The following is a 22,988-nucleotide window of genomic DNA, read 5'->3' on the forward strand; positions in this document are numbered from 1 at the left end:
TTCAGGAGTAGTTGGATCCAAACAACCCCTGAAAACCCAGCTTTGCAAACACACAAAGTATCAAAAGGAATGTAGAAGATCAAAGGAATGTAGACGATCCCACGTTGATACTGAGAATCACCCCAAGCTGCACCAACGGGGACAGACAGGGACTCTCCCTGAGCACCTCTGGGCGCCGGCTATGGTGCCTGGAGGCACCTCGGTACAGTCTGGGAAACAAGACCCTGTGACATAAAATCACTCTCTTCTGCTGTGTGAAATATTCTGATGGGAAAACTTTGACCAGCCTGCTTGGTGAGTGTCCTTCCATTTCAGGTGTGGTAGGGTGACCATGGGACAGTCTGAGGTCCCCACAGGCCCTCCCAGGAGCCTCTGGGAGCCCTGTGTGATCTTTCTGCCCATTCATCATCCATTCTTTTACACTTAGTGGAAAGGAGGAATGCCAAACACTACAGAGCTCATGGGGGCAAAAGCAACATTTGTCAGCAACAGAAAACAAACAAACAAAAAACCCCAAAACGGCCATGAGAAAATAGAGTACGTTCTTAACTAGACCAGGCTCTTGCCACAGCTCTACTTTCAGCTGTGCAAATCCTTCACTTGGCAGTAGGCGTTCATGGCCTCATCTGTAAGGTTAGGCACAGAAAAAGGGGGTACATCAAAAGACTAGCCAGGCTTCCTTGGTGGCGCAGTGGTTGAGAGTCCACCTGCCGATGCAGGGGACACGGGTTCGTGCCCCGGTCCGGGAAGATCCCACATGCTGCGGAGCGGCTGGGCCCGTGAGCCATGGCTGCTGAGCCTGCGTGTCCAGAACCTCTGCTCCGCAAAGGGAGAGGCCACAACAGTGAGAGGCCTGCGTACCGCAAAAAAAAAAAAAAAAAGACTAGCCAAGTAGGTCTCGCCCACCCCAAATAGAGCAGGTCTGATTCGATCTTTTATTACAAAGTAGGTCTGTACGTAAGTTTTCACTTTTATCATAAAGACAATGTACATTCGGAAACGGGCATAGATAGATAGATACATAAGATAGATAGAGAGACAGGGGCTATTCTTCCTGAATTTCACTGATTAGCCAGTTCCCACTGATGCTGAGTCAAAGGCAGCCACTCCAGTCCCCAGGCAGCCTGCCCGACACCCTGCAGAGCAGGGTGGACAAATTGCTGGTCGCCCAGGCCAAGAGCATGGTGGGAGCTTCGCCAGCTTCTGAAAGGGCAAACGAGGCAAGAACAGAAGGGCTCTTTCTCCATCGGACTGTTTACAACACCAGGGGCGTAAAATCATCCTCCAGGAAGTATTTGTGGCTTTGCCTTCGCTGTACGTAACTTCTGGTCAGTAAATGACTGATCAACCAAGCTGGCACTGACATCACAGCGAGCTGGCCATGGATGGAGCAACAGGAGGGAAGGAAGCCAGTGAGTAAGTCAGTCAGCCCCTTTAGCAAGCACAGAGCCCAGGCAAACAGGCACTGCCACCTCCAGGCAGCCCAGACCCCCCAGCTGCAGTGGAAGCACGGCCCGCTCAGTCACAAAACTCGTCCATGGTTCAGTGGCTTTAAGACAGGGGAGAATCCTCAGGGAAACCAAGCCTGCTCTTGCCTAACAGCTCATCCTCCAGGGCCTGAGAGATACTCAGGGGAAAGTGCCTCCCCAAGGCAGCCTGCTGAGAGCACTGCAGCTGGCACACATTCCCCTCTAGCCACAGTGTCCACCTCGTCAATCACCTAAACCGAGACAAGACAGTGTGGCTTTCTTTGAGTTTATCCTGTTTAGGATTCACTCAGCTTCTTGAATCTGTACGTTTAGGAAATCTTCAGCCATTATTTCTCCCAATACTTTTTCAGCCCCACCCTCTTTCTCTTCTTCTGGGACCACGATGACATAAATGTGTTCTGTTATTAGTCCCACAAGTCCCTGAGGATCTGTTCAGTTTTATCAGTCTAGTTTCTCTCTGTGACTCGGACTGGGTAATTTCTGTTGTTCTGTCTTCAAGTTCACTGGTGATTCCCTCTGCCATCTCCATTCTGCCATGGTGCCATACACTGAGTTTTGGTTTTCTTTTCTTTTTTTCTTTTTTTATGTTATAGTATTTTTCAGTTCTAAGATGTCTGTTTGGCTCTTCTTTATATCTTGTATGGCTGTATTTTCTCACTCAAGTTGAGATTTTCCTAGTTCTCAGTATGGTGATTTTTAAAATTGTATCCTGAACATTTAGGGTATTATAACACTCTAAATCTTATTTAAATTCTCTCTTTTGTCAGGCCTCTTCCACCATTGTGCTGGTGGGAGATGGAGGGCACCAACTCATTGCTGTGATTTGTAGGCATATCCCAATGGTTTCAACACCATGGGGAGGCCAGGTGTAGGGGAAAATGGAGCTCTGAGGAAGAAGAAGGTCAGATAGTCCAAAGAGTCAAAGAAGGGTCACCCAGGGGCCAACCTCTGAGCCAGGTGATGAAAAGTGACCAGGTTCCAACAGTCAGGTAAAGGAGGTAAGAGTTGGGACTTCCCTGGTGGTCCAGTGGTAAAGAATCCGCCTTCTAATGCATGGGATGTGGGTTCGATCCCTGGTCAGGGAACTAAGATTCCACAAGCCGCAGGGCAACTAAGCCCGCGAGCCACAACTACTGGGCTCACGTGCCTCAACGAGAGAGCCCGCGTGCCACAAACTACGGAGCCCACACACAACTAGAGAGAAGCTCGTGAGCCACAACGAAAAGATCCCGCATGCCGCAATGAAGACCCAATGCAGCCCCCCCCCCAAAAAAAAGAAAAGGAGGTAAGAGTCGTTCCAGACAGAGGAAGCACATGCCAAGATGCTTGATAAAAGAGCAGTAGTTACAAGAACCTAGTGTGACTCAGAGTGGTGTGATGAGATGCACGTGTATGTATGGGTAAAAGGCTGGTAAGGAAGAGAATGGCCTTTAAAAACAGATTAAGACCAGTTTGCAAAGCGCCCAGGAGCCCTCTACGTATCTAAGGTCTTTGAGCCCTGGTTGGAGATGATGACTGGGCGAGGGTGTGGCATGATTAGAACCATGTCATAGGGTGGTAACCCTGAACAGTGGTCACGCCCAAAGGGTCAATGCAGACATGGAGCTATGACCAAGGCATCCTAGACTAGAACACCCTCAGGCCAACATTCTATGCAGATGCCCAAATGCCCCAGCTGATGACCTTTCCCCCACTTAACAGGGCTTACGGGTGGGATGTGGAGACGCATGACTGGCACTGTGTCTGATGCAATGACGTGAAAGAGGAAGGCAGCCAGGGGAGCTGGATCTGTGAAAGCATGACTTGGCAAGAAGCAGGCAGAAGACCTAGCATCACTCAGCACAAATGGAGCTGACAAAGCCCCACAGGAACTGCAGGCGGTCGTGGACAGCCACGTGGGCTTGTTTCTATCAGCCTCTCTGAGGCCTTGGCCACCTGGCCTGAACTCCAAGTGGGGCAAACCCACAGATCCCCTAAGGCAATGTACTCTGGGGCATTCTGAGGGTATAACTTAGTAACCCTACTAAAAGTTAGCACAAGGCAATTTATGGGTACAAGAGACTTCACAGGAGTTTTGTGAGATAATAGAAAAAATATATATATATACACACATATATATATGTATACACACACACACACACATATATGTCTCTGCCCCCAGTCCCTGGTACAGAGCTCCTAAAACTCTTGTAATTTCCTAAGAGCACTTGGAGCATCTTTTGTTCAAATGCAACTCTGGGTGGGCTCCTGCACAGGGGCTGGTTACCAGAAAGACCAAGCCATGAATAGAAGCTTGGAATTTTTTTTTTTCGTGGTACGCGGGCCTCTCCCGTTGCGGAGCACAGGCTCCAGACGTGCAGGCTCAGCGGCCATGGCTCACGGGCCCAGCCGCTCCGCGGCATGTGGGATCTTCCTGGACTGGGGCACAAACCCATGTCCCCCGCATCGGCAGGCGGACTCCCAACCACTGCACCACCAGGGAAGCCCCAGAAGCTTGGAATTTTCAGTCCCTGCCTCCACCCCTTTCTCTAGAGAGGGGGGAGGGGCTGGAAATGGAGTGAATAACTGGTCATGATGACATGAGGAGACTTCCTAAAACCCCCGAAGAGTGGGGCTCAGACAGCTTCCAGGTTGGTGAGCACATCCATGTGTTGGGAGAATGACCCTCCCTCTACAGGGACAGAAACTCCTGGGTTCTGGACCCTCCCAGACCTCACTCTATGTATCTTTTCATCTGGCTGTTCATATGTATCCTTCGTCATATCCTTCAATAAACTGGTAAATATAAGTAAATGTTTCCCTGAGTTCCGTGAGCTGCTCTAGCAAATTCATCAAACCCGAGTAGCAGGCTGTGGGAATCCACATTTACAGCTGATTGGTCAGAAGCACAGGTGACAACCTGGACTTGTGACTGGCATCTGAAGCGGGGTGTGGGGAGCAGTCTTGAGGGACTGAGCCCTTACCCTGTGCAGTAACGGATGACAGAGGTTCGCACACTCTCCAAGAAGAACCTTCTGACAAAAATATGTAGAAAGAAAATGAGCTGTTGTGAGGCGTGGCCCCCCGCCTCCATCACTGGAGATGTGTCAACACAAGGCTAGGTAAACTGTGCTTAATGACAGAGTGCCTGCCACCCCAGGGGCCTGGGACACAGACCTGCCAAATTAATGATCATTAAACTGAACCGGCTGATTGCTGACGATGCCAGGAGGAAAACCCCTAGTCTCTGACCTGAGTTAATACTTCAATACTGATTCCTGGACCTTGTTTCCCTGAGTGCATTGAAAACACACACACACACACACACACACACACACACACACACACACACACACACACACACACACACACACACACACACACGCACACACGCACACACACACGCACGCACGCGCGCACGCGCGCTTCTAGTTCATGTTAAACAAGACCAGCTATGGAAAGCGAAAGCAGACAAGGACGCTGTGACACGTGATCCATGGCACATCCTAAGGACTCAGGAAATAGGGAGACGGGGAGGCACACGGCAGACTCTGAAAAAGGGGGGAAGTACTAACTCTTCCGATTAAGAAACTGGTCCCAAGAACAGTCCTCGCTTCCCACAGAGCTGGGCTTTCGGCTTTTAAGGAGGAGCATCTTCAGGGGTAAATGAGTCTCAGCCCCCAAGCACACCACCATCATGTCTGTATGACATCTTTTCAAACCCAACTCCCTCTGCACAGACACAAGTGCTGCTCCGTGATGGGACTTCACTGCTCCTTCTGGCCGCAAGAGGAAGGACTTGGTAAACCGTGGCAGGGAAGGAATGCCTGCCTCAGGCCTCCTGGACCAGGCACCTCAACAGCCCTTTGTGCCCCGTGATTCCACTGATTCCTTTTGTGCCTGTACAGCCTCTAGCGACAGGGGACTCAGCACCTCCCATCCCAGTCTCACCCCGCTCAAATGGTTATCTTAAAGGATGATATGTCAGGCAGAAGCTGACTACCCAGAGAGCTGTTTTCTCTCTAGAGTTTTCTTTCATTTTTTCCATATATAAATACGTTATACACACGCATCTACATACACTCATTAAAAAAAGCAGGTAAAACGTATTCTACTTTGTAACACAGTTTTTCACGTTGCTAAAGAATCCTCTGTAATGATATTTTCTTGGGCTGCCTGATGGTCCACTGGTTTGGCGTACCATTATGCAATGACTTTTCCTATTCTGCGCTTATTAAAATATTTTTGAGCACTTACATCTATATGGGCAACAGAGAGAAAAGATGAGAAAAACATGGCCCGGCTGTGCAGCAGTGCGCAATCTGGTCAAGGAAACACAGAAGACACTGCGGTCAAATGTGAGAAATGCTATAAAATCACTGTTTACAAAGTGCCATGGGGACAGAGGGGAGAAGTGATAGCTGCTCCAGGGAAACGCGGGCACACTGCACACAGGGGCGATTTTGGCAGGGTCGTCTCCAACTTCTCACTCTGAGGAACAGATGCACGGGGCCCATGTAAGCAGGCACGGGGCCTGGCACTTTTGGGGTGTACATCAATGTCTCAGCCACTCTACATGGAAAGTACTATTATCTCCTTATAACGATGACATGAGTACTCAGGTGGGTTTGAGTGGTTTGCCTGAGGTCACACAGCTGGTGAGGGGTGCAGTTTGAATTAAAATGTGTGTCTGTTACTGATGTTCATTCTGATTTCTTCCCTAAATAATATTAAGAAAAGTATCTTTAAACAAAAATCTTTCTCTTAAAAAAAAAAATCTTTGGGGACTTCCCTGGTGATCCAGTGGGTAAGACTTTGTGCTCCCAATGCAGGGGCCCGGGTTCGATCCCTGGTCGGGGAACTAGATCCCGCATGCATGCTGCAACTAAAGATCCTGCATGCCCCAGTGAAGATCCCACGTGTCGCAACCAAGACCTGGCGCAGCCAAAATAAATAAATTTTAGGACTTCCCTGGTGGTGCAGTGGTTAAGAATCTGCCTGCCAGTGCAGGGGACACGGGTTCGAGCCCTGGTCCGGGAAGATCCCACATTGCCGTGGAGCAACTAAGCCTGTGTGCCACAACTACTGAGCCTGTGCTCTAGAGCCCACGAGCCACAACTACTGAGCCCGCGTGTTACAACTACTGAGCCTGCGCTCTAGAGCCTGTGCTCCTCAACAAGAGAAGCCACCGCAGTGAGAAGCACGTGCACCACAACAAAGACCCAAGGGCTTCCCTGGTGGCACAGTGGTTGGGAGTCCGCCTGCCGATGCAGGGGACGCGGGTTCGTGCCCCGGTCCGGGAAGATTCCACATGCCACGGAGCGGCTAGGCCCGTGGGCCATGGCTGCTGGGCCTGCGTGTCCGGAGCCTGTGCTCTGCGGCCGGAGGGGCCACAACAGTAAGAGGCCCACGTACCGTAAAACAAACAAACAAACAAAAAGAGAACATGGTAAAACAAAGACCCAACACAGCCAAAAATAGAGAAATAAAATAAATTTTAAAAATTAAAAAATTATAATTAGGGCTTACCTGGTGGCACAGTGGTTAAGAATCCGCCTGCCAATGCAGGGGACATGGGTTCAAGCCCTGGTCCGGGAAGTTCCCACATGCTGCGGAGCAACTAAACCCATGCGCCACAACTACTGAGCCTGCGCTCTAGAACCCGTGAGCCATAACTACTGAGCCTGTGCTCTAGAGCCCACGAGCCACAACTACTGAGCCTGCATGCTACAACTACTGAAGCCTGCACGCCTAGAGCCCAATATCTGCAACAAGAGAAGCCACAGCAATGAGAAGCCCATGCACCGCAACAAAGAGTAGCCCCCCGCTCGCCACAACTAGAGAAAGCCCGCGCGCAGCAATTAAGACCCAATGCAGCCAAAAATTAAAAAAATAAAAAAAATTAATTTAAAAAATCCTTAAAATTCTCGACTAGATTTGAATTCTTAGAACTCTTGACACATACATTGCTCTCAAATAGATCAACCTCAGGCAGAATGATCAGGAGGAAAAGAAGACATAAATCACCAATATAGGGAATGAAAAAGAGACATCAACAGGTTCTATAGACACTAAAAGGGTAATATGGGAAATTACAAACAACTTTATGTCAACATTTGATAACTTAGATGAAATGGACAAATTTCTTAGACACAAACTGTGAGAGCTCATTTGAGAAAAATAGATAAGCTGAAGAGCTCTCTGAAAGAATTCAAATTACTAGTTAAAACCTTCACCAAAAGTGAACTCCAGGAGCACACAGCTTCACTGGTGAATTAAATCAAACATTTAAGGAAGAAATTATACCAATTCTGTACAAATTCTTTCAGGAAATAGAAGACTTCCCAACTCTTTTATGAGGTGTGTATTACTCTGATACCAAAACCAGACAGACACAGTACAAAAAAGAAGGCTACAGACTGACGTGCTTCGTGAACACAGATGCAAAAATCTAAAATGTTAGTCAATCGAATTGAGCAATATGTAAAAAGGATACTATGTCATGATCAAATGGAGTTTCCTCCAGGAATACAAGGTTAGTTCAATATCCAAACATCAATGTAATTCACTATATAAACAGGTTTTTTAAAAACCCACCTGATCATCAATGGATGGAGAAGTTCAACATCTATTCATGGTGAAAAATTCAGTAAACTAGGAATAATAGGGAACTTCTTCAACCTGATAAAGTGTCATGGACATGTTATTATAATAATAGTAGTACCCACTTCACTGGGTTATTGTGAGGATTAAACAAGCTGAACTTGTAAAGGGTTTAGAACAGTGCCTAGCACAGAGTATGTGTTGTAATAAATGTAGCTGTTACTACTATGAAAAATTCTTTGAACGACAAGAAGTAAACAAGAAGAAGTAGCAAGTACCCATAGACATGAAAAAGAATGAACTATTGCACGCAGTAACACAGATGAATTTCACAGACGTAACGCTGAACAAGGGAAGCTGAACACAGGACAGTACCTTATTGTAGGATTCCATTTATAGTTGAACTTCAAGAAAAGGCAAAAAATCTATGGTGATAGAGGTCAGAACAGTGGTTACCTTTGGGTCAAGAGTCATAAGTGGAGGAAGAGGCACAAGGGAAGGTTCTGGCATGCTGGACTATGTGCAGTATCTTATCTGTGGTGGTAGTTACAGAGGAGTTTATCTACGTAAGAATTCATCATTAAAGATCGTACTGTATATAAGTATATACACTGTATATAAGTCACACTGCAAAATAAGTTATCTACAATACAACACCACATGCCGTGGAGCGGCTGGGCCCGTGAGCCATGGCCGCTGAGCCTGCACGTCCGGAGCCTGTGCTCCGCAACGGGAGAGGCCACAACAGTGAGAGGCCCACGTACCGGAAAAAAAAAAAAAAAAAAAAGTCTCTACAATACAACAGCATAGGTACTGTGGCCCAATGATGTAAAAATATTTATGTATGTATATACATAAGATGATATGTGAAAGGATTACCAAAATATTATCTCAGGGGTGAGATTTTAATTTTACCCCCCACTTTATTTTTATTTTATTATTATTATTTTTTTAAATAAATTTATTTATTTATTTATTTTTGGCTGCGTTGGGTCTTCGTTGCCGTGCGTGGGGCTTTCTCTACTTGTGGCGAGCGGGAGCTACTCTTCATTGCAGTGCGCACGCTTCTCATTGCAGTGGCTTCTCTTGCTGCAGAGCATGGGCTCTAGGCATGTGGGCTTCAGTAGTTGTGGCACGTGGGCTCAGTAGTTGTGGCTCAAAGTCTCTAGAGCGCAGGTTCAGCAGTTGTGGGCACACAGGATTAGTTGCTCCACGGCATGTGGGATCTTCCCGGACCAAGGCTTGAACCCGAGTCCCCTGCATTGGCAGGCGGATTCTTAGCCACTGCTCCACCAGTGAAGCCCCCCACTTTATTTTTAATGTATTACTTGCTTCTTTTAAAATAATGGCTATTTACCTAATCAGAAAAATATTTTTAAAGCTGTTTTCTTATGGGGAAAAAAAAATGCCCAGATCCTTGGGTCTGGTGACTCTCTTCTTGAACTGTGCCTCTCACTGAGCCCAGCACTGCTTGTACCAGCCCCAAACTGGATGCTTATGTTTTCCATTCCAAGTAATGGAATGCTATACAACAGTTAAAAAATAGTTACGCGGAGCTACTGGTACTCTCATTGCAAGACTGACAAAATATATTAAATAAAAAAGAAAGTTATATTTTCATTAGGAAACCGTTAATGAAATAAAAGAAAAATTAGGTATTTCTCCAGAAATATGGTCCAGGAAGATATATACAATATATATTTTCTAATATAATTTCCTCTAGGAAATACCTAGAATATGACTGGGGTGTCTAAAGGGACCTTTGCTTTGTGTGTTCTTTATAAGGAGATGGTTGGTATTCACGTGTTACTTCTGAAATTAAATACATGGGAGCTGGATTCCTTACTGCTGAAGGAGGGAGGTACAAATATGGGAAGAGAGACTGGGGAATGAACACTGTGGGGCTGGACTGAAACTGCAGATATCAGTATACACAATGGTTTCTTAATATATAAAGATGGACAAAGAAATGCATATGTTTTGTGTGTATTTCCTAGTTTTGTCTGCTGAGAGGGCCTAGAAATAATGACACCCTAGGAGCAAGGAGCCATCTAGCACCCAAATCTTGGTTTCTAAACATCATTCTCCATCCAAAGAAACTAGGGCTCCTTGGAGAGATGGCTGACTTGAGAATAAGGGCAGGAAAAGTAGTGGATGAACCTGGATCACCTTGCTGTGCCAAAGGCTAAGGAAGGGCTTGAAGAATGACAGGGACATGGCTAAAGAACACAGGAGTCTACATGAGGGGGTTCCCACTGGGAAATCTGGGACAACTTGAACATTAAAATAAACACCGTCAGCGACAGACTATAACCCAAAGGATAGAAGAATAATGCAAGAGTGAATACTGATATAAATACATAAATGAATAAACAAACACATCAGTGAGAAGGGAAAGTTCTTCCTTAGAGTAGAATGTGAGCTAACAAATGCAGAAAGATGAAGGGCTTAGAAAAACACCAGTTGGCAACCACCATAGTAATAACTGTTTCAGACAAGAATCATGAGTGTTAAAAACTGTGGGTGAAAGTCTGATGAGAAGCTATTGATTCCATCCGAAAAAAACCAGAACTTCCTGGTGGAGAGCCTGGCTAACACCACCATAACCAAGGGATCCAAGTCCAATACTGGGACAAGGACAAAATACCATTTCTGTGATATTCCCCAAAAAACATATAATCTGAATCTTATCATGTGGAAACATCAGACAAATCCACACTGAGGGACGTTCTATAACGAGCTGGCCTGACTTTTTGAAAAATGTCAAGGTCATGAAAGATAAAAAAAGACTGAGGAACTGCTCCAGATCAAAGGAAACTGAAGAGTGGTTAGAGTTCAGTGCAATCTTCGACCAAGGAAAAAAAAAAGATTTTTTTTTCTATAAAAGACATTAGTGGGAAATCTGAATAACTGCTGTGATTAGACAACATAGTATATCAATGTTAATTTCCTGATATTATTATACTGTGGCTATGTAAGAAAGTGCCCTTGAATTTTAGAAAAGAAACACTGAAGGACTTAAGAGTAATTCATATGTCCATATGTACAACTTATTCTCAAAAAGGTCAGGAAAAGACATGATAAAAAGAGAGAGAGACACGCACTGGCGAGGATGTGGAGAAAAGAGAACCCTCGTGCACTGTTGGTGGGAATGTAAACTGCTGCTGCCGCTGTGGAAAACACTACGGAGGTTCCTTAAAAAACTAAAAATAGGACTACCATATGATCCAGCAATCCCACTACTGGGTATTTTCCCAAAGAAAATAAAAACACTAATTTAAAAAAATATATGCACCCCTCTGTTCACTGTAGCACTTTTTACAACAGCCAATATACAGGAGCAACCTAAGTGCCCATTCATAGATGAATGGATAAAGAAGAGACAGTATATGTATAAAATGGACATTACTCAGCCATCAGAAAGAATGAAATCTTGCCATCTGCAACAACATGGATGGACTTAGAGGGCACTGTGCCAAGTGAAATAAGTCAGACAGAGAAACAAGTACCATATGATCTCACTTATATGTGGAATCTAAAAAACAAAACAGAAATTGACTCAGATTCAGAGAACAAACAGGTGGCTGCCAGAGGAGAGGGCGGGTGGCGGGGGATGAATGAAATAGCTGAAGGAAATTAAGAGGAACAAACTTCCAGTTACAAAATTAACGAGTCATGGGGATGAAATGCACAGCATGCGGAACAGAGCCAATAATATTGTAATGTCTTTGCATGGTGACAGATGGTAATTAGACTTATCATGATGATCATTTTGTAATATATAGAAATATTATGTAATATATAGAATATGTCATGCACCTGGAACTAACATAGAGCTGTAGGTCAATTACACTTCAATTTTAAAAGACAGAGAGAGAGAGAGTATAAGGTAAAATGGTAATATTTGGGGAATCTGTGTAAAGAGTATTCAAAAATTCTTTGCAATATTTTTGCAACTTCTCTGTACATCTGAAACTATTTCAAAATAAAAAAGTTAAAAATAAATACATGCAGGGCTTCCCTGGTGGCGCAGTGGTTAAGAATCCGCTTGCCAATGCAGGGGACACGGGTTCGAGCCCCGGTCTGGGAAGATCCCACATGCCACAGAGCAACTAAGCCCACGAGCCACAACTACTGAGCCCGCGAGCCACAAGTACTGAGCCCACATTCCACAACTACTGAAGCCCACGCGCCTAGAGCCTGTGCTCCACAACAAGAGAAGCCACTGCAATGAGAAGCCTGCACACCGCAATGAAGAGTAGCCCCCGCTCAACACAACTAGAGAAAGCCCGTGCGCAGCAACGAAGACCCAACACAACCAAAAATAAATAAAATCGATTCTTTAAAAAACAAGAACAAAAAACCCCCTACATATAAGAATCAATAAGCACTCCAGGGAGTCCAGAACACCTGTGACCCAGAAGGACGGGCAAAGAGAAGAAACTGGAGAGATGGATGTACGGACAAGATGGGCCCTCTCGGGCTTCCCTGGTGGCGCAGTGGTTGAGAGTCTGCCTGCCAATGCAGGGGACATGGGTTCGAGCCCTGGTCTGGGAGGATCCCACATGCCGCAGAGCAACTGGGCCCGTGATCCCCAACTACTGAGCCTGCACGTCTGGAGCCTGTACCCCACAATGGGAGGGGCCGCGGCGGTGAGGGGCCCGCGCACCGCAACGAAGAGTAGCCCCCCCTTGCCCCGACTGGAGAGAGCCCTCGCGCAGAAACGAAGACCCAACCCAGCCAAAAATTAATTAATTAATTAATTAATTAATTTTTAAAAAAAGGAAACTGCCTAAGGGTTCCTGTTCTAAAAAAAAAAAAAAAAAAAAAAAGATGGGCCCTCTCCACCACGGAAACCATACCCGGTAAATGAGACCCTCGTGGGAAAGGTGTGCAGCGGGAGGTGCTGGGCCAGGGTCACAACCACACACCAACTTGGGGACCACAGCCTGGAGACACACTAGTTCTAGCTCTCAGCTCTCCTCCTGCTGTGAGTTACTCATCACCTGCTCCTTAGTCCCCTGAGCCCGCCTCGGTGTGATGGCTGGAGGGGAGACCGTCAAGGCAGGGCAGTGGGTGACTCAGAAACAAAGAACCAGAGTCCTGGGAAAGCACAGTCTGGGTGACTCCCAGAAACTCCTGGATTTCCTTAAGAGTTTAGAGAAATATAGTCTGGAGACACCCAAAAGCTCTGGAGAAACCCAACCTTTACTGAGAGGAAAGTAAGCATCTGGGTTCTGACGTCTAGAGCTCCCAGAGTCTGCCCCATCCTGCCTTTCGGGGAACCTGAGCCATCACAGGACTCGTCCAGAGACCTGCCTCAGGCTAAGCTGCAGTGGAAGGACCACCACCCCTCCCTCCCCCACTGCCCTGCCCCCAACCCCTGCCAACAGGAGCACGCTGAGTTTCAATTCATCATCTTTCAACCATTCTTGATGGGCTCACCTTGACTTACATCTGGGTCATCATACCTGATGCAATACAAGTCCTCTAACTAAAGGGATGGAAGGTCGGGAGGTGGACACAGGCCCCAGAAGCTACTGAGAGGAGACAGGAGACGGTGCCTGGAAGAGGGCAGACCAGAAGAAAGCTCGGAAGGTCTGAAATGACTCAAAAAGGCACAGCAACAGCTCTTCTAGGCTTTAGAAACACACAGGTTAGGACTTGGAACCCCTGCCAAACCCCAGTGCTCCTCTGTCCGCATTTTTCTACCATCAGCAGACAAGGTCAGCTCAGTCTTTGTCAACTTCCACCGGCCAGAATGGAAAGATGATGGCACCTCTATCCAAACTCACCTGTCTGCTCTGGCGTGAAGAGTAACCTGTCCTTGTTCCAAACCATCTTAACAGGAAAGTAAAACAAAACAAAATAAATAAAAACCTACATACCTTTATTTATTTATTCCTTCACAATGACAGTATTACATCAAATTTCAAATTTCCAAATGCCTCCATTTAGTATCCCCTAGAGAAAGGGAGTAACTACTTTTTTTTTAATCATCTGTTGACTCTGGAAATATGACTCTACTTTTCAGTCATATCATAGGAAACCAAGACCACTTTCCGAAAGTAATATTCGAATTTCAACTAAAAATCATGACTTTTCTAACTAGAAGTGGTGTCACAGAGAAGGGACCATAACATTGAGGGGAACCAAATAGCCCCATCTTTTCTTTGATTTCTCTCCAGTCCACTGGATTATAAAACAGAAAAAACTGGGGCAGGGGGACATAGTGAAAGGGGTGTGGGACTTGGCAGCAGTTCAGAGAACCGAATTTGGGAACTGGCTCGACCACCACCTGAGCAAATTACTTCTCACTGAGCCTTAGCCAACAAGGTGGGCTTTTAATCCCTGTTTGGCTTTTGCACAAATGATGCTTGTGGAAGCATTCCACAAAGTATCCTAGAAATATTGATGGTGATGTTGATTTGAAGACAACTGTCCAAAGTGAAATTGCCTTGAGGAGAAACACTCCACTCCTATCAAGAGTGGCTCTCCCACATTCATCAGGTAGGTCACGTGCCCAGCACCCTGCCAGCTAAATAGGCGAAGACAAACTAGGTCAGGGGATGTCCCCTGCCCTTCTATGGAAAGAGACAAGACACAGAGTTACTTCCTTGCCAAAATGAACAGTACAGATTCTGGCCAGCGCAGCTCACGGTTGGGCAGAGGCTGGCTTAGGATGGCTTCTTGATGGGAGAGGGTGCAAAATGGCACTGATGGGGGTGGGGAGAAGAGGATCCAGAAGGGCCTAAAGGGAAAATGGGGGCGTAGGTCTAAAGAAGAATAAAAACGAGCTCAAAATTGCTCTGCCACTGACAGTTCTGTGACTTTGGGCAAAACTCAACTTCCCTCAGCTGCTTTCCTATCTAAAATGGAGAATCATCATCACTGATAACTCTGAAAGGGCTACTGGGAGGATAATATGGGTAAAACTGCACAGAATGCATGGTAGGCACTCAAAGAACTTTGGTGGATTACTTCTCTCTGCCATTCATATTCTTCAGGGCAGAAGCAGGTTAAAATAAGTCATGTCAGGACTTCCCTGGCGGTCCAGTGGTTAGGACTCCGTGCTCTCACTGCCGAGGGCCGGGGTTCAATCCCTGGTTGGGGAATTAAGATCTCACAAGCTGTGTGGTGTGGCCAAAAAACAAAACAAAAAAGCTATGTCTTCTCTGCTGCATCTACTGCGGGGATGAAGCCCAGTTTTAGCAGACTATTAACACTCCAGAAAACGTGGACATCACTCTGAAGGGACACACGGTTATTGTGAAGGGCCCCACGGGCACCCTGTGGAGGGTCTTCAATCACATTAATGTAGAACTCGGCCTCCTTGGAAAGAGAAAGAGGCTCCGGGGTGACAAATGGTGGCGAAACAGAAAGGACCTGGTTATCGTTGGCACCATCTGTAGTCACATACAGAGCACGATCAAGGGTGTCACACTGGGCTTCCGTTACAAGATGCGGTCTCTGAACTCTCACTTCCCCGTCCACACTATCATTCAAAAGAATAGTCTTCTTGTTGAAATCCAAATTTTCTTGGGCAAAAAATATATCTGCAGAGTTCGGATGAGGCCAGGCATTGCTTGTTCACTATCTCAAGCCCAGGAAGATGAGCTAGTTCTTGAAGGAGGTGGCAGTGAACGTGTATCAAACTCAGCTGCTTGGATTCACGAGCCACAGCAGTTAAAAACAAGGATATCACGGGCTTCCCTGGTGGCGCAGTGGTTGAGAGTCCGCCTGCCGATGCAGGGGACATGGGTTCGTGCCCCGGTCCGGGAAGATCCCACATGCTGCAGAGCAACTAAGCCCGTGTGCCACAACTACTAAGCGCGTGCTCTAGAGCCCACAAGCCACAACTACTGAGCCCACGAGCCACAACTACTGAAGCCCTTGCGCCTACAGCCCGTGCTCCGCAACAAGAGAAGCCACCGCAATGAGAAGCCCGCGCACCGCAACGAAGAGTAGCTCCCTTTCGCTGCAACTAGAGAAAGCCCGCGCACAGCAACAAAGACCCAATGCAACCAAAAATAAATAAATTAATTAGTTAAAAAATAAATAAAAGACACATTTTTCATTTTCGCCAAGAATTTTATTGAACAATGTATTCGCTAACTGAACGAACTTTTTGGCCAATCCAATATTTTTGCAATTTTTCTGTAAGTCAAAAATTGGTTTAAAAAAAAAAGTTAAAAAAAAATTCAGTAGCATCCTTATTGTGAGGCCTTCCTATCAGCTCCCCTAGACACACCTCATACACTGCTGCCTGTTTCTGCTTCACTGTTTTCCCTCCTAAGAAAGTTCTTCCCTTTCTTTCCGTAGCCATCAAAGCTATATCTTGACGGGTTAACTCGAATGCTGCTTCCTCCATAGAACCTTGGCTGCAGCTTCACGCTGACACTCAGCTCCGGCACCCGGTAGCCTCTGCCTCGGGTTATAGTCAGTTACCTCCCCATCTGCTTCTCTGACCTGATTATGAGCTCCTGAAGCTCAAGTTATGTCTTACTCATCACCTGAGTTAAGTACCATGATTCTCAAAAACCCAGCACTGAGCACTGCAGGAGAGAGAGGCTGCAGAGTCCTCACCCGCACCTCGTGTGCTGCCCACTCGGGCACGGGGACAGCACCGACCCCACGGCCACCATGTGCTGAGCACCGTGCTAGGTGCTTTACACAACCACTTTCTTTTGACTTTTTTTTTTTTTTTAGTTTCTGCTTTATAACAAAGTGAATCAGTCATACATATACATCTGTTCCCACATCCCTTCCCTCTTGCGTCTCCCTCCCTCCCACCCTCCCTGACTCTTATGATTAGCCTGTTTAGATAAATATTTCACCCATTTTTACAGACACGGACTTGAAGACCTAAGGAACCAAAAAATCACTGGAAGTCCCACAGCCAGCAACTCAAAGAGGGAGATTTAAGGGCCATACGAGACCCTCTCTGTCACTTCCTGTCACAGCTCTAGTCATCATCTACCTGCAGACGAGCAAGGGGGTGGCCCAACTCCTGGCTCATCATCGTTCCGGTTGGTTCCCAGGCTGGCCTGTCACGCCAGGTTTGGCCAGCAGGAGACGGTGCCGTTCAGTGAAGACGGAGTCTCTGCCGGGGAGGGGTGGGGGGTGCGGGGGTGGTGAGGACAGGAGCCACACAAGGCTGCTGCGGGCAGCAGCTACACATGGTGATGGAGGCGCTGACGGAGGACGGCAGATAGACACGTGGCCACGCACTTCCCAGGGGCCAGCTTTTATCATGTGGTTAGGCCAGACTGCCGTCAGGCTTGGGCCTTGGATGGCACTGTTTTGATCCCCAGCTCTGCCTGCATTTCGCCTTGACATTAGGCCACTGCCATGCGTTAAAGGCTGGTGTCAATCAAGTGTGTCTGAGAACGAACTGAAGGTCATCTCTGCGATCTCTGCCTGCCGAGTCACACCATGCTTTTAAATGGTAGGATGTGGGCAGTGGGGTTATCGAAGTTCACAACAGAACAGCAATGAGCGAGTCGGTAAGAACCAGACCCCATGGGGATACAGGACTGTCTCATGGCGTCTGTAAAAGTGTCCACGATTATTACGCCACCGCACTAAACCAGGAGCTGCTGAGAGTTTTTGATTGCCTGACCATGTTCTCTTAGGAGGGGAGGAAGACAAAATGCTGGCCTGACATTACACCACGCTGTCACTTGGGGCAGGTACACTCAATCACTTGACATGCCCCCAGAGGCTGAGTTTAATGCTCCCGCTGACAGACAGGGCTGTGAACTTGGCTGCAGCCAGCAGTGGGGACACACTCGGGTCCCAGTGCATCGGCTGTGGCTTCGGTTAGAAAAGACCCACATCACACAGCACGCATGAGGGAGGGGCTATGAGGACACAGGACACAGCACCGAGGAAAGGTGTCTTCCTCCCAGCCCTGCCTTATGCCCCAAGTGATGTAATGCATAAGTTTACACGATGTCCAGTGGAGGCCAGGTGTCTCTGAGAGGCTCTTGGCCTCCTTAAGGGAACTTGGTGCTTCAAGCAGCTTTTTCCTTGTGATGCCACCAACTCAACATGTAACTTGCAGGGCTTCTGTGATGGGGAGAAGACTGGGAGGGGTTGGTCCCAGACCTTAAATGCTTCAGGGCAGAGGGGACACACCGCGCTCCCACTCACAGGGCGTTAGCTGAGGTTAACTTCCAGGGGGCTAAGGGATGGAAGGGTGGGGAAAGAAATACGCCGTGAGCAGTAAATGTGTCTGCCGCAGATGTGTACAACTCGCTCGAGGTGATGGGGACTCAGTAGCAGAATTAGTGACAGTCTTGCTGCTCAAGGACTTGAGACTGATAAACCTGATTTAAAAAAACTAAGATATATTGCGACTTCCCTGGGGGCACAGTGGTTAAGAATCCGCTTGCCAAGGCAGGGGACACAGGTTCGAGCCCTGGTCCGGGAATATCCCACGTGCCGCAGAGCAACAGAGCCCGTGAGCCACGACTACTGAGCCTGCGCTCTAGAGCCCATGAACCACAACTACTGAGTCCACATGCCACAACTACTGAGCCTGCGTGCCACAGCTACTGAAGCCCGTGTGTCTAGAGCCCGTGCTCTGCAACAAGAGAAGCCACCCAAATGAGAAGCCTGTGCACTGCAACAAAGAGTAGCCCCCGCTCGCCGCAACTAGAGAAAGCCCGTGCGCAGCAACGAAGACCCAACGCAGCCAAAAATAAATAAATATTTACTTAAAAAAAAATTGAGGGCTTCCCTGGTGGCGCAGTGGTTGGGAATCTGCCTGCTAATGCAGGGGACACGGGTTCGAGCCCTGGTCTGGGAAGATCCCACATGCCGCGGAGCGACTGGGCCCGTGAGCCACAACTACTGAGCCTGCGCGTCTGGAGCCTATGCTCTGCAACAAGAGAGGCCACGATAGTGAGAGGACCGCACACCGCAATGAAGAGTGGCCCCCGCTTGCCACAACTAGAGAAGAGCCCTCGCACAGAAATGAAGACCCAACACAGCAAAAATAAATAAATAAAATTTAAAAATCAAGATGTAATTCACGCCCCCCCACCCCAAATTCACCATTTTAAAGTGCACGATTCAGTGGTTTTCCGTTTGTTCACCCATTGCACAAGTAGCACCACTAGCTAACCCCAGGACATTTTCATCACCCCCACCCCCCAAAGGAAATCTCTATACCATCAGCAGCCACTCCCACCCCTGATGTGCCCCCCCACTTTGCTCTGGACATCAGGAAACTCGGGACAAATCCAAACAGCCTTGAGTAGCCATATGCCATCTTATCCCTAGGTCCCCACCTGCCATCGTATCTATTTTTCTCTAAATAAATGCTAATAGTAACAGCCGTTACCAGGTATGAAGCATTCACACTACGACTTTCTACTACTTAATGTCCTCCTTACAGCAACGCTCTGAGGTACAGGAGCTGTAATCAGCACAGAGATTAGAGTGCCTTGTCCAAAGTCGGGGAGCTGATAGGCGTTAGAAGCAGGATTCAAACCCAGACCCACTGGCGTCAGAGCTACTCAATCATCCATTTGCATGTCCTTCACCACCTTTTTAGAACAAGGCCAAGCTGTAGACAGAAGCCGCCTCACTGCCTGGCCTGGGGTTCATCTGGCAGTTTAATATCCTGACTACACCATCAGGTGACAGCATTGCTGGGCTGGTGTCTGGCTGGGGCTGCCATGCATTTCAGTAGCCCTTGTGCTCAGGAGGCCTGGCATGGCACAGTGCTCACCATGTACCTGCTGCATGACTGAATCCACAAAAGCTCCAGGATCTCTCTCGCTCCCCACTCGCTGGTACAGAATGCTGGCCCTTCAGCCGGGAGCACTAAACCATAACCAGCGCTGCCTTCTGAGAACTCCCGGCTCTGCCTGCAGTCACCCGATAAGGGGCAAGAAGCCAAGCCAGGCTTCCCACCTTTCACGGCAAAATAGCCGGACACAGCGTGGAGGATGCGCTGAGAGCCTCGGGGCCTCCACTGTGGACTGCCTGCCTTCCACCTCTGGCAAAGGGTCTCTCCGCGCTTGCTCTCCCAGATTCCCCCGCTTTACCCCTGCCTGATAAAATACACCACTCTGGGTCTATTCTCTGGCTCCCATCCCCCAAAGAGCTGTCCTGACACTATTATAAGGGAGTCTGAAGTTCGCTGCCTTTACCCCAGTGGGTTCCAGAAAGGGTGACCTGTGGTCACACTCCTCTGTTCTTTAGAACATTCCCTCCACCCTGGCCTAAGCCATCTATCTAATCCTGTCGATCTTGTCCACACACAGTGCAGTCCCAGCACCTCACAGGGGGCCTGGTACACACGAGGGGCTCTTCAAACGCCTGCTGAGTACGGAGGCTGCTGCCCCCTGCCTTACTCAGTGACCGTTGTATGAAGCCCCAAGGAAAAGTGCTTCTTGTGATAAACTGATGCGCTTCCTTTTTTCCATCATGTTTGCTGTGAATCCTGTCCTTCTTTCCTTGCCTTCTACGAAGGTCTGAGATGAATTCTGTGCTCCATCACAATGACTTCCCTTGACTATCTTTTGATACAATTACCTGCCTCCTGGGGCCTTCTCTCAATTACTAGGTTCTTTCCACAGTTCTTGGTTTTGCTGAGGAGGGTGTGGGCCTTGAAATTCAACAAACCTAAAATAAAACCCAGTTGAGCCATGAAAAGAACATGGGCCTTGTAGGTAGACAGACCTTGGTTCAAACCCCAGATGTGCAACCTACACACCACGGGACCCTCGGCACATGGCTTATTCAGCCTCCGTCTCCTTGCTGACCATACTCTTATGATCATCACATGAGATATGAAATACCTGACATACAACAGACACTCAAAGGTTAGATTAGATCCCGTTTATTCATTTCATTAGAATTTTTTAAATAAACACATTTATTCATGTTTTTGGCATCCAGGTAACTGATCTAGAAATATCCAGAAAGACATAGAATACTATGATGGAGGGGCAGCACACAAGTTCTTTCTCTCCTTCAATTAAAAAATAATTGGGCTTCCCTGGTGGCACAGTGATTGAGAGTCCGCCTGCCGATGCAGGGGACATGAGTTCGTGTCCCGGTCCGGGAAGATCCCACATGCCGCGGAGCGGCTGGGCCCGTGAGCCATGGCCGCTGAGCCTGCGCGTCTGGAGCCTGTGCTCCGCAACGGGAGAGGCCACAGCAGTGAGAGGCCCGCGTACCGCAAAACAAACAAACAAACAAACAAAAAACAATTATTGAATAAACTATCAATGGCAGGAGGAACTTGAAACATTTAAAATTTCACACCTAGATGGAAACTAAAATCCTACAAAAAGTTCATATTGTATCTTAGAATAATCTTAAAAAACATAGATCAGACCCAATATTGGCACCACAGTCAATATGCAGGAGAAAGCTCGGCAGTACACTTGGGAGAGAGAAACCATAAGCACTCATCCGCCACTCATCCAGTTAGTATTTCTGAGGGCCTGCTTCCTGCCCGGCACTATTCTATGTGCTGGCCGACACTCGTGGAAATGATGGGGAATTCTCTGTTCTCAATGAATCCACATTCTTCTCCAACCCCCATACTGCCATTAGGGATGGGGAGAATGAGACTCCTTTTATTATAAGCCACTTCCATATGCTTGGTGGAAGCAGATGGAGAAGAAGGAAAAATAAACAGAAGACAGTAAGACAGTGAGAGTGACTGTAAATTCTTTTTTTTTTTTTTTTTTTGCGGTACGTGGGCCTCTCACTGCTGTGGCCTCTCCCGTTGCAGAGCACAGGCTCCGGACGCGCAGGCTCAGCGGCCATGGCTCACGGGCCCAGCCGCTCCGCGGCATGTGGGATCTTCCCGGATCGGGGCACGAACCCGTGTCCCCTGCATCAGCAGGCGGACTCTCAACCACTGCGCCACCAGGGAAGCCCTGGAAAATGTCTTTTGTCTTTAGAGCTTCGGGGACCAGGGGATGGTGAGGTCACTAGCAGTGGCTGAGACCTTGCTGGTGGGGGTTTCAGATAGGCGGGACAGTCTTGCTCAATGACCTTTTAGAGTTTGCAAATCACATTACATAAGGGACGGTGTCCAACATGTCCAGGTAATGCCATGTGGTTTCTTAACCGCAAAGGTTCTGAAACCAACAAACGCCCTTCTTCAAAAGACCACAGTCCCACCCGAAACCCCACTTCTGAAAGAAGCCGGGCACAACTGGCTGATTCATTCTCCTGTGTTTTCAAGAACTGCCAGCCCTGTTTTCAGTGTTGAAAACTGACCCAAGTGACCTATAGATACAGAGTCAGCACATCGGGTTCAGGGAAGGTGAGCATGAGTTCATGTGTTCCTACCCAGTCCTCCAACCTTTGTACAAACCCAGCCTACCCGGCGCAATGATGGTGTGTGCCATGAGGATCAAAGTTATCTCGGTGACGGTGCTCTTACCTAAGCGTCAAAGGAAGAAGTGATATGAAAGGCTGCTCTGGCAAAAGAAACGGGGTGCACAGGGCCACAGGAAAAGGCACTGAAGACAAAACTAGGGGAGATTTTTTTAAAAAATGACTAAACATCATTCTTGATTTTCACCGAGAAGCAGATTACACAACCCCATATCAGGGTATCCTTACAGAGTCCATCTTCCTCCGTGATTACAACCAGGGGACAAAACTCAGCTTTTTCCGTCCTATTTTCCTACTACAGGTCATCTCCCAAAGAATCCAGTTCTCTGAGAAACCGTCTATAGCTGATGGCACCACAGTTTGGCTCATCATTTTATTCTAGTTTAGCTTTGAAACAGATTAATTTCAGGGAAGCACGTGTCCAATTCTCTCAGCTGCGTACAGACCAGAATGCCTCACCCTCCAGCACTCCAATTAAAGGATAATTCTTAGATGTTCCCCCACCACATCACCTCTTTATAAGTAAAACAAGTAAGCCCCCTA

At 47.6% G+C, this 22,988-nt stretch overlaps 1 protein-coding gene and 1 pseudogene across 2 annotated transcripts in view; one reads left to right on the forward strand and one right to left on the reverse strand.

Moving 5' to 3' along the window:
- The window catches only part of POR (cytochrome p450 oxidoreductase), a 59,307-nt gene that overhangs the window by 31,423 nt on the left and 4,896 nt on the right, over positions 1–22,988 (reverse strand). The window lies entirely within an intron of this gene.
- LOC308628323 (large ribosomal subunit protein uL6-like) lies at positions 14,783–16,866 on the forward strand (annotated as a pseudogene). Its single transcript has 2 exons — positions 14,783–14,797; positions 15,288–16,866. The product of its transcript is annotated as a large ribosomal subunit protein uL6-like (transcript).

This window comes from Mesoplodon bidens (assembly GCF_964165515.1).
Source record: "Mesoplodon bidens genome assembly, chromosome: 15".
NCBI classification, from domain to species: domain Eukaryota; kingdom Metazoa; phylum Chordata; class Mammalia; order Artiodactyla; family Ziphiidae; genus Mesoplodon; species Mesoplodon bidens.